Here is a 17,167-nt window from a genome sequence, read left to right as displayed (position 1 = left end):
TGAATGACTGTGACGTGCTTCAAACTCCTGAGGGCGGGGCGTTAGTGACAGACGCAAAAGAATCGATGGATTCTATTCCGGCCTGACCGAGAACCGACAGCTGAATTCCGCGTGCTGTGACAGAGCATATGCAATCGCTTTCACTGAGAGGATGGGAGGTAGCCACTGACAATGGTGAAACCCTTGCTTAAGCTTGCCATGGAAGGGAGTAAGAAGGATTGGATGAAGACAGTAGGAAAGCAGAGAGACGGAAGGGAAGGCATCTTCGTGCGCTTATCTGAAGTTCCTACCAATGAATTACATAAGTATCTCTATCTTTACCTTTGTGTTATTTTCGTTCATCACCATATCCAATTGAGTTTGCCTGACTAAGATTTACAAGATGACCATAGCTTGCTTCAATACTAACAATCTCCGTGGGATCGACCCTTACTCGCGTAAGGTTTATTACTTGGACGACCCAGTGCACTTGCTGGTTAGTTGTGCGAAGTTGTGTAATGCCATGGTATTGAGCCACAAAGTTTTTGGGGTTCATGACCGGGGATTATGAGAGTTGTGAAAAGTATTGTTCACAATTTCGCGCACCAGGCGCGACCATTTTTCGGACTGTTCAGGGTATCCCGATTCATGCTACTAAATCTTTCATGGAGGAGGCTAAATCAGAGTTTGATCGGATCAAGGGTCTAAAGGAGGAATTGGAGGTGAAGTTGGCGAAGGTAGAAAAGGAACTGGAAGGTGAGAAGGCTAGCTCTATTGCCTTGGTGGCTTCTTTGAAGTTGGCTGAGGACATGGCATTGAAGCACAAGGATAGCTATGTCTCGGCTTATAGGGAGTTGGTGCGTCTTTGAGATGACTTGGAAACTGCTCGGGTTGATTATGCCGAGCTTCAAGGTCATCTTGTGGGTAGCGGGATTGCCACCTATGAGAACCTGATAGAGCAGTTCCGGATTGTTGCCCCTGGTGCCGATTTGACTCTCGTTAGTCTTGATAACGTAGTAAAGGATGACAAGATTGTCCTGGATGATCCCGATGATGATATTGAACCTCCTCCTGCGCCTCCTGTTAAAGCCTCTGCCCCGCCGGTTCCTTCAGCCCCCTCGACCGTAGTTGAGCCAGATCCTGACTGTCAGATCTTGAATCGAGGCGACGGGACAGTGGATGCGGTGCCTCTCCAGACTCCTCTTTCCCCTCATGTTGATGCTGCTACTGGGAAGCCTTTGGACTCTCTTTGATTATCCTTGATAGATTTGTGTATAGCCGGCCTGTGGGTTTTGAACTCTTTTTTGTAAATGGTATTTTGTTGACTATTGATAGTTGCTACTTTTAGCAACTTTATTTTGAAAAACAAAATAGTTTCTCTTGCTCTTGGGGTTGGCTTCAAGCGGCCTCTTGAGTCTTTGTTTTATGGTAACTGCCTTGTTTTTCACAATATGCTTGCTTGCAGCTTTCTTTAGCATTTATCTGGAATCTTTCAGAGTTGTTTTTTATTCATCCTCTTTTGATTGCTTTTGGCGAAGTCGAGGTCTTATCGGATCGAGCAATCTTCCCTCTGTTGGCTGATTTTCTCAGTTGATCTTTTCTTGAGTTATTTCTAGCAACCCCTTGGGATTACTTTTTATAACTTTTTGTAGCTTTAGTCCGACTTTTTCACGTCGGTCGCTGTTCTGTTACTAGGTAATTTTTTTTTCTTGGATCTTGTTCAGATCTCTTTTGTAACTTTATCTTTTCCGGGCCGACTTCGTCATGTCGGGCTTTGTCGAGTTACTTGATAATCCTCTTTCTTGGATCTTGTTCAGGCTTTTTCAGGGATTTGTCTTTTGTAGCTTTATCTTTCTGGGCTGACTTCGTCATGTCAGGCTTTGTTGAGTTACTTGATAATCCTCTTTCTTGGACCTTGTTCAGGTCTCTTTCAGGGATTTATCTTTTGTAACTTTAATCGATCCGGGCCGACTTCGTCATTTCGGGCCCTGTCGAGTTACTTGATAATCCTCTTTCTTGGACCTTGTTTAGGTCTCTTTCAGGGATTTATCTTTTGTAACTTTAATCTATCCGGGCTGACTTCATCATGTCGGGCCCTGTCGAGTTACTTCATAATCCTCTTTCTTGGACATTGTTTAGGTCTCTTTCAGGGATTTATCTTTTGTAACTTTTTGTAGGAGTCCGACTTCGTCCTGTCGGGCTCTTCGAAGTTATAGTAATCCTCTTTTATAGGGTTGGCCAGGCCTCTTTCCAGGGCTTTACTTATAACTTTGGTTTTTGTGGTTGGTCCGACTTTGTGCCGTTCAGCCTTTAAGTTATTTTATAGCAATCCATTTTATTAGGACCTCGTCAGGTCCTTTCTATGGATCACTTTCTATAACTACTTGCATTATTCTGTCTTCATCTTTGCCGATTTCGTAGAATTTAGGTTTTTAGCCCTTGTTTTTATCGTGATCGCACAGTGAATTCGGTTTTCACTTTCTGTCAATTTGTAGCTTTACAATCGGGCGATGAATGTTTTTAGAATAATACGACTTGAGCGTTTGTAGAGAATCTGAGCAAATTTTATTAAAAGAAAATACAAATATACATGAGGAGTTAATTTCCTAATTCGGGTGATTTGTAGGTCTTGGCAGGGCGCCTCATTTGAAAACCTTTTCAGGAAAAAGAGTGTGCCCTGTCCAAAATCTTTTGTCATCCCTAGCTATAGTACCTTCTTAGGTTGCAGGCGTGCCATGATCTAGGAAGCTCTCGCCCGTCGAGTTCGGATAGCTTGTAGTAGCCCTTTCCCAGTACTTCTATGACTCGGAAGGGTCCCTTCCAGTTTGCTGCCATTTTCCTTCTCCAGGTCGAGTTGTTCCTATATTATTTCTGATTAGGATGAGGTCGTCTTCATCGAAGGCCTGCTGTATTACTTTTCGGTTGTATCTGGAGTCCATTCATTGTTTCAACGCTTCTTCCTTTATCCGAGCTCTTTCTCGGATTTCCGGAAGTAAGTCGAGCTCTTCCCTTTGGAGTTGGAAATTGGCCTTTTCGCTGAAATGGATTACCCTGGGTGATCCTTCTTCCACTTCTACTGGGATCATTGCCTCCATCCCGTAAGCTAATCGGAAAGGTGACTCCTTTGTCGTGGAATGTGGAGTCGTTCGATATGCCCATAGGACTTGTGGGAGTTTTTCGGCCCAGGCTCCCTTTGCATCCTGTAGCCTCCGTTTTAACCCTGCTAATATAACTTTATTAGCAGCTTCAGCTTGTCCATTAGCTTGGGGGTGGTCAACAGAAGTGAATTGTTGTTTTATATTCAGGTCAGCCGCTAGTTTTCTAAAGCATGCGTCTGTGAACTGGGTACCATTGTCTGTAGTGATGGAGTGTGGAACTCTGAACCATGTGATGATGTTTCTATATAGGAATTTCCGACTTCTTTGAGCTGTGGCGTTAGCTAGGGGCTTTGCCTCGATCCATTTTGTGAAGTAGTCTATTCCTACTATGAGGAATTTGACTTGCCCTGATCCTTGAGGAAAAGGTCCAAGGAGATCGAGGCCCCATTTTGCAAATGGCCAGGGTGAGGTTACGTTGATGAGTTCCTCTGGTGGAGCGGCGTGAAAGTTGGCATGCTTCTGACATGGCGAACATGTCCTTACAAATTCTGTGGCTTCTTTTTGTAGCGTCGGCCAATAGAATCCTGCCCGAAGTACTTTTTTGGCGAGTGCTTGCGCTCCGAGCTGATTGCCACAAATACCACTGTGCACTTCTTCTAGGATATCTTTAGCATTGGAAGTTGGCACACATTTCATCAATGGTGTTGAAATCCCTCTTTTGTATAAAGTGTTATTTATGATGGTATAGTATTGTGCTTCCCGTTTTAACCTCTTTGCCTCTTTCTCATTTGTAGGGAGGGCCTCCATTGTGAGGTAATTGATTATGGGGGTCATCCATTCCTGATCACGACCTGTTATGGCTAGGACTTTTTCTTCTTCTGAGATTGATGGTTTCTGTAGAATTTCTTGGATAAGGCTTCTATTGTTGCCTCTTGGTTTGGTGCTGGCTAGCTTTGAGAGTGCATCGGCCCGTGCATTTTGTTCTCGGGGTATGTGTCGAATTTCGTACTCTCCAAGTTGTTCGAGCTGTTCCCTGGTTTTGTCCAGGTACTTTTTTATAGTGGGATCTTTGGCTTGGTAGCTGCCTGTTATTTGTGACGTGACTACCTGTGAGTCGCTGAAGATGATAAGTTTTTGAGCTCCAACTTCCCTAGCCAGCTTCAAACCAGCTAGAAGTGCCTCATATTCCGATTGATTATTTGAGGCAGGGAACCCGAATTTAAGGGAGAGTTCGATTTAGGTCCCCTGGTCGCTTTCAAGTATGACACCTGCGCCACTTCCCGTTTTGTTCGAGGAGCCGTCCACGTATAAATTGCATACTACGGGGATTTCCGGTGTGTCCGTAAATTCTACAATGAAGTCGGCCAGATATTGAGATTTGATGGCCGTCCGTGCTTCGTATTGAAGGTCAAATTCGAACAACTCGACTGCCCATTGTAAGATTCTGCCTGCAAAGTCTGTTTTCTGTAAGATTCCTTTTATGGGCTGGTTGGTCCGAACTTTAATGGTGTGAGATTGGAAGTATGGATGAAGTCGTCGAGATGTTATTATGAGAGCGTAAGCGAATTTTTCCATTTTCTGATAGTTCTGTTTGGACCCTTGTAATGCTTTGCTAATAAAGTATATGGGTTGCTACCCACTGTTGTCTTCTCGGACCAGTGCTGAGGCTATTGCCCGATTTCCTACTGCGAGGTACAAGATGAGTGGTTCTCCTTCCCGTGGCCGACCTAATATAGGTGGTTGACCCAGAAATTTTTTGAAGTCTTGTAAGGCTTGCTCACATTCAACTGTCCATTCAAACTCCTTTCCCTTCCTTAGAGTGGCATAGAAGGGGAGAGATCGTATTGCTGATCCCGTCAGGAATCTGGACAAGGCTGCCAACCGCCCGTTGAGTTGCTGTACCTCTTTGATACAAGTCGGGCTTTTCATGTCGAGTACGGCCCTGCACTTGTCCGAGTTCACTTCGATTCCTCTCTGTGTGATCATAAAACCCAAGAATTTTACCAGCTTCCACTGCGAAGGTACATTTTGTGGGATTGAGTCGCATGCCGTGTCATCTTATGGTGTTGAATACTTGTGTCAGGTCAGATAGTAACATCTCTTCATTTTCCGTCTTCACTAGCATGTCGTCCACGTAGACCTCCATGATCTTTCTGATGTGATCCGAAAAAACTTTGTTCATTAGCCTTTGGTAAGTAGCTCCTGCGTTTTTGAGACCAAAAGGCATAACGATGTAGCAGTAATTTGCCTTTGGGGTCAGGAAAGAGGTTTTTTCTTGGTCGGGTGGGTACATTGGGATTTGGTTATATCCCGAGTATGCGTCCAAAAAGGAGAGGTATTTGTATCTGGAGGAAGCATCTACCAGTGCGTCGATGTTTGGGAGTGGATAAGGATCTTTCGGGCAAGCTTTGTTGAGATTGGTATAGTCGGTGCACATTCTCCACTTATTATTTGACTTTTTTACCAAAACGACATTAGCAAGCCATAGCGGGTATTTGACTTCTCTTATGAAGCTTGCCTCCAGTAGGGCTCGTACCTGTTCTTCCACTGCTTGAGAGCGTTCTGGTCCTAGCTTTCTGAGCCTTGTTGTACCGGCCGAGATCCTGGGTAGACTGCTAGCTTATGGCACATTAGTTTGGGATCTATGCGTGGAATATCTGCGGCCTTCCACGCAAAGAGGTCGGCGTTGTCACGTAGGAACTGTATGAGTGATTTTTTTATGTCCCCTTTTAGGAGTATGCCGAAGTTAGTTGTTTGGTCTGGGGTGTTTCCGATCCGGATTTTCTCTACTTCTCCTTCAGGTTGTGGGCGGAGCTCTTCCCGCCTCTGAACTCCTCCGAGCTCGATTGTATAGAATTCTTCTCCTCTGCCTCTGAGGTTTAGACTCTCGTTGTAATAGCGGCATGCCATCTTCGGATCTGCCTTTACTGTGGCTATTCCTTCGGCGGTCGGGAACTTCATGCATAGATGCGGGGTCGAGACTATTGCGCCGAGTTGATTTAGCGTTGCCCGCCCTATTAGGGCATTGTAGGCTGAGCTTACATCAACGACGATGTAATCTATTTTGAGTGTCTTTGACTGACTTCCCTTTCCAAAAGTTGTGTAGAGCGGGATGTATCCCATTGGTTGAACCGGGGTGTCTCCTAACCCGAACAGGCTGTCCGAATAAGCTCTGAGTTCTTTTTCTTCCAAGCCAAGTTTGTCGAAAGCGGTTTTGAATAAGATATCGGCAGAGCTCCCCTGATCTATCAGTGTGCGATGAAGATTTGCGTTTGCCAGTATAATAATGATGACCATGGGATCGTCATACCCTGTCGTGATGCCGGATGCGTCTTCCTTGGTAAAAGTGATTGCCGGGATGTCGGGTGCTTCCTTCCTTTCTGCGACGTGGTATACGTCTTTGAGATGTTTTTTGCGGGATGATTTGGAGATTCCTTCCCTGGCGAATCCTCCGTGTATCATGTGGATATGTCTTTCTGGCATCCGGGGTGACCGTGCGATTGGTCCGACGTCTTCTGTTCTTCTTCTTTTCCTTTGTTCATCATCATGGGTTGCCAGGTATCGATCTAACTTTCCTTCTTGTATGAGCTTTTCTATGACGTTTTTTAAGTCAAAACACTCGTTGGTGGAGTGCCCCCGGATCCGATGGTATTCACAATATTCAGCCTGGTTTCCTTTTCCTTTTTTGCCTTTGAGTGGTCGAGCTGGTGGTATTTTTTCTATGTTGCAAACCTCTCTGTAGATATCCACAAGAGACACCCAAAGAGGGGTGTAATTGTGGTATTTTTTGATTTTCTCTCCATGGCGATCTTCTTTCTTTCTGGAATCTTTATCTTTATCCCGAGAGGTGAACCCGACCTTTGAGGTCTCTCCTAATCGGGAGTTTTCTTCCATGTTGATGTACTTCTCCGCTCGTTCTTGCACCTCGTTCAGAGACGTAGGGTACTTCTTTGATATAAATTGACTAAAAGGCCCTTCTCGCAGGCCATTAATGAGGCCCATGATAGCGGCTTCTGTTGGCAGGTTTTGTATATCCAAGCAGGTCTTGTTGAATCTCTCCATGTAGTTGCGCAGGGTTTCCCTCTCTCCTTGTCTGATTCCCAGTAAGCTCGGTGCATGTTTAGCTTTGTCCTTTTGGATGGAGAATCTGGCCAGGAACTTCTTGGCCATGTCGTCGAAACTTGAGATGGATCTAGGAGGGAGGTTATCAAACCATCTAATTGCTGTTTTTGTTAAAGTAGTTGGAAAGGCTTTGCACCGAACTGCATCTGAGGCGTCTGTGAGATTCATTCTACTCCTGATGTTGCTGAGATGATGGCTGGGATCCATAGTGCCGTCGTACAAGGTCATGTCTGGGAGTTTAAAGTCTTTTGGGATTCTTCTCTTCATGATCTCTTTGGTGAATGGATCTTGCTCTTTGCGGGTGCTATCTTCGGGAGTGGAACTGTCGACTTTAGTCTTGACATCAGCTTCAAGTTTTAGGAGTTTGTTCTCCAATTCCCGACGTCACCTTATTTCTCTTTGCAGGTCCTTCTCAGCCTCTCGTTGGCGTAGAGCTTCTGCCTCAAGTTATTTTAGCCGATCTTGAAACGCATCCAGGGCTCCCTCGTTTGGGGAGTTCTTTTGTTGATTTAGGAAGTATCTTTTGGTGTAGTGTCCGTGTTTTTGTGTGACGTTCTATCCTCTAGATCTGAGCCGTGGTTGTTGTCATGGTCGTCCGCTATGGTGCTGGGATGACTTCCAGGATCCCCGGCAACGACGCCAATATTTTGAGGGTTACCTGAAACTGTAGGTCGATCTTGGACGAGATCTTCGTACTTGGTCGGAGCTGTTGTATCTGACCTGTTGACGGTGGCTGGAGCCGCTGTGTCTGACTTGTTGGACACGGTGGTGGTGCTGATCCTTCGTTCCCGGAGGGTGGGAGTACCTGCAAGGGACTTCGATGCTTAAGTTAGCAATGGTATTAAGCAGGTATTGAGTAGAATCAGAGTATGAGTTATACCTGGGTGCTCCAGTGTGTTTATAATAGCATAGAGTAACCTTCTTAGATAAGATAAGTTAGTTATCTTATCTTATCTTTATCTTATCTTTAATTGAGGTTATCCGTTTGGGCCCTCTATTGAGCCTTCCTGTGATTTGGCCGACCTCTTTGAGAAGAGGTCGGGTCCTCCTGACCTTAAAGAGGTCGGTCGCTTTGTCTGTAGAACATCCCGGGTCAGAGATCTCAACCCAGGGTATAAACAGTTTCTAATGATCCATGCATTGGCATAGAACTTTTGAACCATTAAGGTTTTGACTTGTTGAATGGGATTAGTAAGAACTTCCCAACCATTTCTTCGGATCTCATGTCGGATCTCCGGATACTCATTTTTCTTGAGCATGAAAGGGACCTCAGGGATCACCTTCTTCTTGGCCACAACTTCATAGAAGTGGTCTTGATGGACCTTTGAGATGAATCTCTCCATCTCCCATGAGTCGGAGGTGGAAGCTTTTGCCTTTTCTTTCCTCTTTCTAGAGGTTTTTCTGGCCTTAGGTGCCATAAATGGTTATGGAAAAATAAAAAGGAATGCTTTTACCACACCAAACTTAAAAGGATTGCTCATCCTCGAGCAAAAAAAGAAAGAAAGAAGGGGAAGAAGAAGAAAAATGGAGGAGATGGAGGGAGAAGTGAATTCGGCCAAGATGGTGGAAAGGTGTATGTGTTGTGTGAATATGAAGGAGTAGTGAGAGGTTTATATAGGGGTGAGGTAGGTGACGTTTTTGGGGAAGAGATATGGAGGTGATTGTGAAGAGGTGATGGGGAAGAGTGAATGAGTTGATTGGTGAGGGGTATTTGGGGAAGAGTGTTGTGGGAGGGTAGGTGGGGATCCTGTGGGGTCCACAGATCCTGCGAGGTCAAGGATTTATCATCCCTGCTCCTATTAGGCGCTCAAAACGCCTTAGAGTGCAATTCTGGCATTTAAACGCCAGTCTGCTGCCCTTTTCTGGCGTTTAAACGCCAATTTTCCTTCCTGTTCTGGCGTCTAAATGCCAGTTTCTTGTCCTGTTCTGGCATTTAAACGCCAGTCTGGTGCCCTATTCTGGTGTTTAAACGCCCAGAAAGATGCCAGATTGGATAGTTAAACGCCCATTTTGCTACCCTTACTAGCGTTTAAACGCCAGTAAGTCCTTCCTCTAGGATGTGCTGTTTTCAATGCTATTTTTGATTTTTTTTGTGATTGTCTTTGTGACTTCTCATGGAGTCTCACAGATAATCAGAGTATGGTTGAGATCTCTCAACACCAAACTTAGAGTTTGGCTGTGGCCTCCCAACACCAAACTTAGAGTTTGAATGTGGGGGCTCTATTTGACTCTGTATCGGGAGAAGCTCTTCATGCTTACTCTCCATGGTTACAGAGGGAGAATCTTGAGTCTTTACTACAAGGCATTCTTCATTCACAAGAAGGATCAACTCTCCTCTGTCAACATCAATCACAGCTCTTGCTGTAGCTAGGAAGGGTCTTCCGAGGATGATGGATTCATCCTCATCCTTCCTAGTGTCTAGGATTATGAAATCAGCAGGGATGTAAAGGCCTTTGACCTTTACTAGCACGTCTCTACCTGTCCATAAGCCTTTTTTCATGGATTTGTCTGCCATTTCTAATGAGAATATGGCAGCCTGTGCCTCAAAGATTCCCAGTTTCTCCATTACAGAGAGTGGCATCATGTTTATCCCTGACCCCAGGTCACACAGAGCTTTTTCAAAGGTCATGGTGCCTATGGTACAGGGTGTTAAGAATTTACCAGGATCCTATTTCTTTTAAGGTAAATTTTGCTGAACTAATGTATTCAGTTCATTGGTGAGCAAGGGAAGCTCTTCCTTCCAAGTCTCATTACCAAATAGCTTGGCATTCAGCTTCATAATTGCTCCTAAATATTGGGCAACTTGCCCTTCAACAATGTCTTCATCCTCTTCAGAAGATGAATAGTTATCAGAGCTCATGAATGGTAAAAAGATATCCAAGGGAATCTCTATGGTCTCTGTATGAGCCTCAGATTCCTTTGGTTCCTCATTAGGGTATTCCTTACTGGCCACTGAACGTTCCCAAAGGTTTTCCTCATTGGGATTCACGTCCTCCTCCTCCTCTAAGGTTTCGGCCACGTTGATTATATCAATGGCCTTGCACTCTCCTTTGAGATTCTCTTTTGTATTGCTTGGGAGAGTACTAGGAGGAGTTTCAGTAACCCTTTTACTCAGCTGGCCCACTTGTGCCTCCAAATTTCTAATGGAGGATCTTGTTTAAGTCATGAAACTAAGAATGGCCTTAGATAGATCAGAGACTATGTTTGCTAAGCTAGAAATATTCTGCTCAGAATGCTTTGTCTGTTGCTGAGAAGATGATGGGAAAGGTTTACTATTGATAAACCTATTTCTTCCACCATTGTTATTATTGAAGCCTTGCTTCTATTGATCCTTCCATGAAAAATTTGGATGATTTTTCCAAGAAGGATTATAGGTGTTGCCAAAGGCTTCACCCTTGTAATTCACCTCTGCCATTGCAGGGTTCTCAGGATCATAAGCTTCTTCTTCAGAAGATGCTTCTTTAGTACTGTTGGATGCATTTTGCAATCCATTCAGACTCTGAGAGATCATATTGACTTGTTGGGTCAATATTTTATTCTGAGCCAGTATGGCATTCAGAGCATCAATTTCAAGAACTCCTCTCTTTTGAGTCGTCCCATTACTCACAGGATTCTTCTCAGAGGTATACATGAACTGGTTATTTGCAACCATTTCAATAAGTTCCTGAGCTTCTGCAAGTATTTTCTTTAGGTGAATGGATCCACCTGCAGAGTGGTCCAGTGACATCTTGGAAAATTCAGATAGACCATCATAGAATATATCTAATGTGGTCCATTCTGAAAGTATGTCAGAAGGACACTTTTTGGTCAGTTGCTTGTATCTTTCCCAAGCTTCATAGAGGGATTCACCTTCTTTCTGTCTGAAGGTTTGAACATCCACTCTAAACTTGCTCAGCTTTTGAGGAGGAAAGAACTTGGCTAAGAAAGTCATGATCAGTTTTTTCCAAGAGTCTAGGCTATCTCTGGGTTGTGAGTCCAACCATGTTCTAGCTCTGTCCCTTACAGCAAAAGGGAAAAGCATAAGCTTGTAGATCTCAGGATCAACTCCATTGGTCTTAACAGTATCACAGATCTGCAAGAACTCAGTTAAAAACTGATAAGGGTCTTTTGATGGAAGTCCATAAAACTTGCAGTTCTGTTGCAGTAGAGAAACTAATTGAGGCTTTAGCTCAAAATTGTTTGCTCCTATGGCAGGGATTGAGATGCTTCTTCCATAGAAGTTGGAAGTTGGTGTAGTAAAATCACCAAGCATTTTTCTTGCATTGTTGTTTGGTTCGGCCATAATTGTTTCTTTTGCTGCTTCCCTTTCGAAAATTTTAGTGAGGTCCTCTTCAGAGTTTTGTGCTTTAGCTACTCTTAGCTTCCTCTTCAGAATCCTTTCAGGTTCAAGATCAGCTTCAACAGGTATGCTTTTATCTTTGTTCCTGCTCATATGAAAGAGAAGAAAATAAAGAAAATATGGAATTCTCTATGTCACATTATAGAGATTCCTTGAGATGTCAGAGGAGAACAAGAATGGAAGGATGAGGTAGGTAAGGAAGAATTCGAACACACAAAGAGAGACGGAGTTCGAATTGACAATGGAGGAGGAATGTTAGTGTTTAAATAGAAAAAGATAAGAGAGGGGGAAGAATTTTCGAAAATAAAAAGAATAAAATTTAAAATAATTTTTGAAAAATTGGTTGTGATTTTCCAAAATTAAGAGTGAAAAGGTGGTTTTGAAAAAGAAAAGAAATAAAGTTGAAAAAGATAAGAAGTTATTAGAATTTTTAAAAAAGTGTGATTTGAAAAAGCTATGATTTAAAAAGATATGATTGAAAAGATAAAATTAACAAGATTTGACTTTTTTTAAAAAGTTAATGACTTGATTACTAAGAAACTAAAAGATATGATTCCAAATTTCAAATATTGAATCTCTTTCAACAAGAAAGTAACAAACTTGAAATTTTTGAATCAAGATTTTTGAAAATATGAGGAAAAGGTTTGATTTTGAAAAAGATATGTTTGAAAAGATATGATTTTGAAAAAGATATGATTGAAAATATTTGATTTGAAAAGAATTGATTTTGAAAAATTATGAAGATTTGAAAAAGATTTGATTTGAAAACATAATTCCTCTCCTTGTGTCATCCTGGCGTTAAAGGCCCAGGAACTGCATGTTTTGGGCGTTTAACACCCAATTGCTGCATAGTTTGGGCGATTAAACGCCCAGCCAGGTACCTGGCTAGCGTTTAAATGCCAGTTTTCCTTCTTTACTGGGCATTTTGAACGTCCAGCTTTTTCTCTGTAATTCCTCTGCTTTATGTTCTTGGATCTTCATTTTGCTAAATTCTTTATTCAAGAAGATATGTTTTCAATTTTGAAAAATAACAAAATGAGTCAAAACATATAATTCTTGGATCAAAACACAAGATATATGCAAGAACATTATGAACGTCAAAACCGTGACCATAGACCTCTTTAGGTCACCCCTCAAAACCGTGACCATAGACCCTTTTAGGCCACCCTTTTTTAAAAAACCGTGACCATAGGTACTCTATGGTCACCATTTCCAAAAAAACTGTGACCATAGCTTTTTTTTTTGGTCACCCTAAAAAACCGTGACCATAGAGGGTCTATGGTCACGGTTTTTTACCGTGACAAAAAAAACTGTGACCATAGACCCAAAATGTTGTAGTGTTATCATCAATTTATATATTACTAACTTGGTCAAATTAGTTCCAAAGATGTATAAGACATTTAATTGTCTCTTCACTATCAATCTGTTACATTTCTCCATAAAATTAGACCTCAAAAACATAAAATTAGTTCTTGATGAACAGAAAATTGATTATTAAAGGACCATTTTGATGCTGCTGTCACAAATGAGCATCAATGTGTTGCCCCACGTACCTGAACTTTTCTAGGCCTACATGAAATATAAGGATTTAAAATAACAGAACAAAAAGCAGCAGAAGAAAAACTTTGAATAGAAACTGAATTTTAATTCAATTTTCTAGCAACAACTTGATACATCATATGCATTGTCTGGCTCTGTATAAGAAAAGAACAAACTGAGAAAATATTTGCCTTGGATTATATCAAGTCATACATCATTCAAAATCCAGAATTATATTCAGCAAAAGTCAATGTAGCAATCAAAATCCAGAGTCCCAAAATTGTATCAATTCTATATAGCATTCAAAATCCAGAATCCAAAATTGAACTTATATCAAATTTATATTAAGCAAACTCAGAATTACAGAATAATTAACCAGAGGTCAGAACAAAACACCAACAATCTAGCACTGTTAACAACAATGGACAGCGAAGAAAATTAACTCAGAAAACAACTAATTAACCCAGAATAAAAATCAATAATCAACATAATTAAATTCAAAACATTAATATCTCAAAATTCAGCAGAATCATCTATAATACATCATATGCATGTTCAAAATAAATTTGAAATTTCAGAGGGATAGAGTCAGGGAAATAGAATCAGGGAGTGTTAGAGACTGAGACTTGAGACCTGAGAAGGTTGAAGGCTTGAAGCAGAGAAGAAGAGACTTGAAACTTGAGATCTGAAACCTGCGATGGTTGAAGCAGAGACTAAAGACAAAAGGTAGCCTCTTCGACTGCGAGACTCCACGCGAAAAAGAGAAGCCACGACGGAGAAGCAATGACGGTTAGACACGGTGCGGAGCATAGAAGCAGAAACAACGCCAGCGAGGAGGGGAGAAGGAGAAACGACGAGGAGGAGAGAAGCGGCGAGGACCAACGGCAAGGATCCGAGAAGCAGCGACGACCCACGGTGAGGAGCAGCGAAGCGGCAATAACCCATGACGAGGATCAGCGAAGCGGCGTGACCCACAGCGACAAAGCGAGCTCGGACAGAGAGGGCGACAGATAGAGAAAGGAGAGAAGGGTTTGGCGATGAGTTCGAGCTCTGAAGTGGGATGGTGGGTGGTGGCTGTTGTTGGAATTCGAAGGGAGGAGAGGATTGTGGGTGCTGGACGCGGAGAAGAAAGGAGAGATGAGTGGCTTCAATTGGTGTTTGGTGATTTAGGGTTCAGCTTCAGCACTTGCCTTTCTTCTTTTTATTTTTTATTTTTTTTAATTTTTTACACAAAACGGCGCCGTTTTAGAGGGTATATTTCCGAACCGGAAACCCTCTAAAAAACCAGACGGTTCTATCGATTGACTGGTTAACCGCCGGTTCGACCGATTTTTTCATCGATTTTTTGCTAAACGGTTTCTAAGTTTACCGGGACCGACTAGCTGACTGGTTCCCGGTTAACCCGATTAAACCGGCTGGTCGGTCCGATTTTCAGAACCATGCTTGTAACACAAAGAGAGTGCAAAGAGAATTATTTGAATTAGATAAAGATATAGTAGAATAAGTATTAGTAATAGGTGGAGGAATAGAAATTTGAGGTAAAAATTAAAATTCATGAGATACAGGTTTATGAAAAGCATAAGAAACAAAATCAGAAAACATAGATTTGTATATAAAGTTTTGCTCATAAAAAATTATATTCCTAACAATAGTAATTTTATCACTCCTGCCTAGATATTTAAAATCTTTTGAAAGGTCTTAAATAAGATCTATAGTCTAATTTAGTTTTATTGAAAGGTCTTAAATGTGGGAAGCATGCACAACCAAACACCCTTAGCATAGAGTACTCGGTAGGAATTTTGTGTATTGGTTAATATGGTGATTTCAAATTTAAAATTTTTGTTGAGAGTCTATTAATATAAAAAAGAATTTCGCTAGGGAGCCAATAGAATATTTGTACAATGTGTATAATTGGTTATTTATTTGGCCCAATACGAGTTAAAAAATGAACATCCAAGATAAAATATTACTAATTTCTCAAACACAATACACCCATACTATCTAGAATAACCATCCGAGTACCAAGGATAATAAACATCTGATATCCTACTGAATCGAACATCTCTAAACCCCATTGTACACATTATACAGATACTCCATTGGCTCCCTATACTTCCTCTATAAAAAAACAGGCACGAGCATCTTCCCAAAACTAGTTTGGCAATTTAGCAGTAGCTAGTAAAATTAAGCCCATTTTTGTGATAAACGAGATAAGAGAGTAATTATGATGTTTACACTGTAAACGGATACATTAAGATAAATTTCTAGCAACAATAAAAGGATGTGTAACTCTTTGTATTCTCCACAAACATTTCACTACTTCTTTTCTACCTATTCCTTCCAAAAATAAGCCAAAATGTCTAGTAGTAGTAGATACCTGGTTGTAAGTGTGTATTCAAATTGCCGTATGAGAAATAATGATGATGGGGTGACATTTGAGTGTGTGAATCCTATTCTGTTGCGTACTACCCGGCCAATAAGTTCATTGGAAGAATTGAAGAGTCTGATATTGTGTAGCGTCAGTGGTAGCAGGAGAAAAGAGATCAAAAGAGTGGGGTATAGGTCGACGGTGAGGATCTCGATGATGAGTATGTCCGCACCCAATTCCAACCTTGTCATCGGTACCCAGTCACTATGGTACGTTGGATCTAGACGCAATGCAAAGGAAGAACCCATTTTCCAACACGGGTGAGGAAGATTACAATATGGATGGTGGACTGGAGTTTAGGGTTGGCCACAGATTCAAATGCGAAGATGCAATAATGTAGGATGTGGAGAATTATAGCATTCGTAGAAGTGCTAAATATCGAGTAGTGGAGTCAGATCGATTAAAGTACCATGTGCGTTGCCGACAACATGCAGCAAGCTGCCCTTGAAGTCTTCGTATTGCTCTTTGACAAAATCTCAAATACTGGTAAGTTAAAGTTTCATTGTGTTCTATATTCTTAGTTATCGTTGTTATGCTTGTTGAACTTGTTTACCACTTGTGTTCTATTTTGCTAGCGAGGTGCGTAAGGTGGGAGAAGCACACACGTGTTTAGCACCCACAATGTTACAGGACCACTGACAGTTGGACAACAGTCTCATCTACTATGTCATCCTCATGTTGATACAATCAAACCCGTCCGTCAGCATCTCAGTCCTACAAAGTGTAGTTAGGCAAAGCTATCATTTCAAACCCTCGTACAGAAAGGTCTGGATGGCAAAGAAAAAGGTGATTGCACAGATATACGGTGATTGGGAGGAGTCTCACAATAAGGTGCCGAGGTTGCTGCAAGCGCTGCAGAGTTGTTGTCTCGGAACGATGTGTGAGATCAGCATTGCACCGTACTATGATGGGCACCTCATGGTGCGTGACTATAGCATATTTGACAAGGTATTTTGGGCTTTCCCTCCCTGTGTCAAGGCTTTCAAGGATCACAAGCCATTCGTCTCCGTTGATGGTACGCATCTGTATGAAAAATATGGTGGAGTTCTTCTTATTGCAGTGGCCCAGGACGGTAACAGCAATATTCTTTTTATAGCCTTTGCAATTGTTGAGTCTAAGACGATGGAATCATGATCTTTCTTTCTTAACAATTTGAGGCGACACATCACCACACAGGAAGGCCTGTTGATTATTTTTGATAGATCTCAAGCGATCAAGGCTACATTGAGAGCTGAGGATAATGGCTGGCATCCTCCGAGAGCATTTCATGCTTACTATGTGTGACACATGGTAGCAAAATTCATGTTTTATTTCAAGTCTGCTGAGGAAAAATAGTGTCTCATAAATGCTGCTTATAGTCCGTGCAAGGCTGGGTATGAATGGTACATGGATGCGTTGACGTTGGTATCGCAGAAGATGGCGGATTGGGCCGATAGATTCAATAAAGAGATCTGGCTACAACACTACAATGGCGGTTGTCAGTTCGGTCACATGATAATGAACCCATTCGAGTGCATGAATGTTGTTCTTAAAGAAAGGTACATGCTATCTACCAATATCGGCGATCGTGCGATGCACATGCAAGAAGCTGCAATAGTTGTTCATGAAGAAAGGACAGGAGACACACACAGCTAGTGGCGGGTAATCAATTTTTACAATGGC

The 17,167-nt window shown here is 42.0% G+C and overlaps 1 non-coding gene across 1 annotated transcript; it reads left to right on the top strand.

The window, feature by feature from the left end:
- Nucleotides 1-10,984: 10,984 nt before the first annotated feature.
- LOC127739789 (small nucleolar RNA R71) lies at nt 10,985-11,088 on the top strand. The gene has a single exon (XR_008000531.1). It is a non-coding gene; the product is annotated as a small nucleolar RNA R71 (small nucleolar RNA).
- The last annotated feature ends 6,079 nt before the right edge of the window (nt 11,089-17,167 follow it).

The sequence above is a fragment of the Arachis duranensis genome, chromosome 6, assembly GCF_000817695.3.
Source record: "Arachis duranensis cultivar V14167 chromosome 6, aradu.V14167.gnm2.J7QH, whole genome shotgun sequence".
Taxonomy (NCBI): Eukaryota; Viridiplantae; Streptophyta; class Magnoliopsida; order Fabales; family Fabaceae; genus Arachis; species Arachis duranensis.
This window is presented reverse-complemented; position numbering and strand designations above follow the sequence as displayed.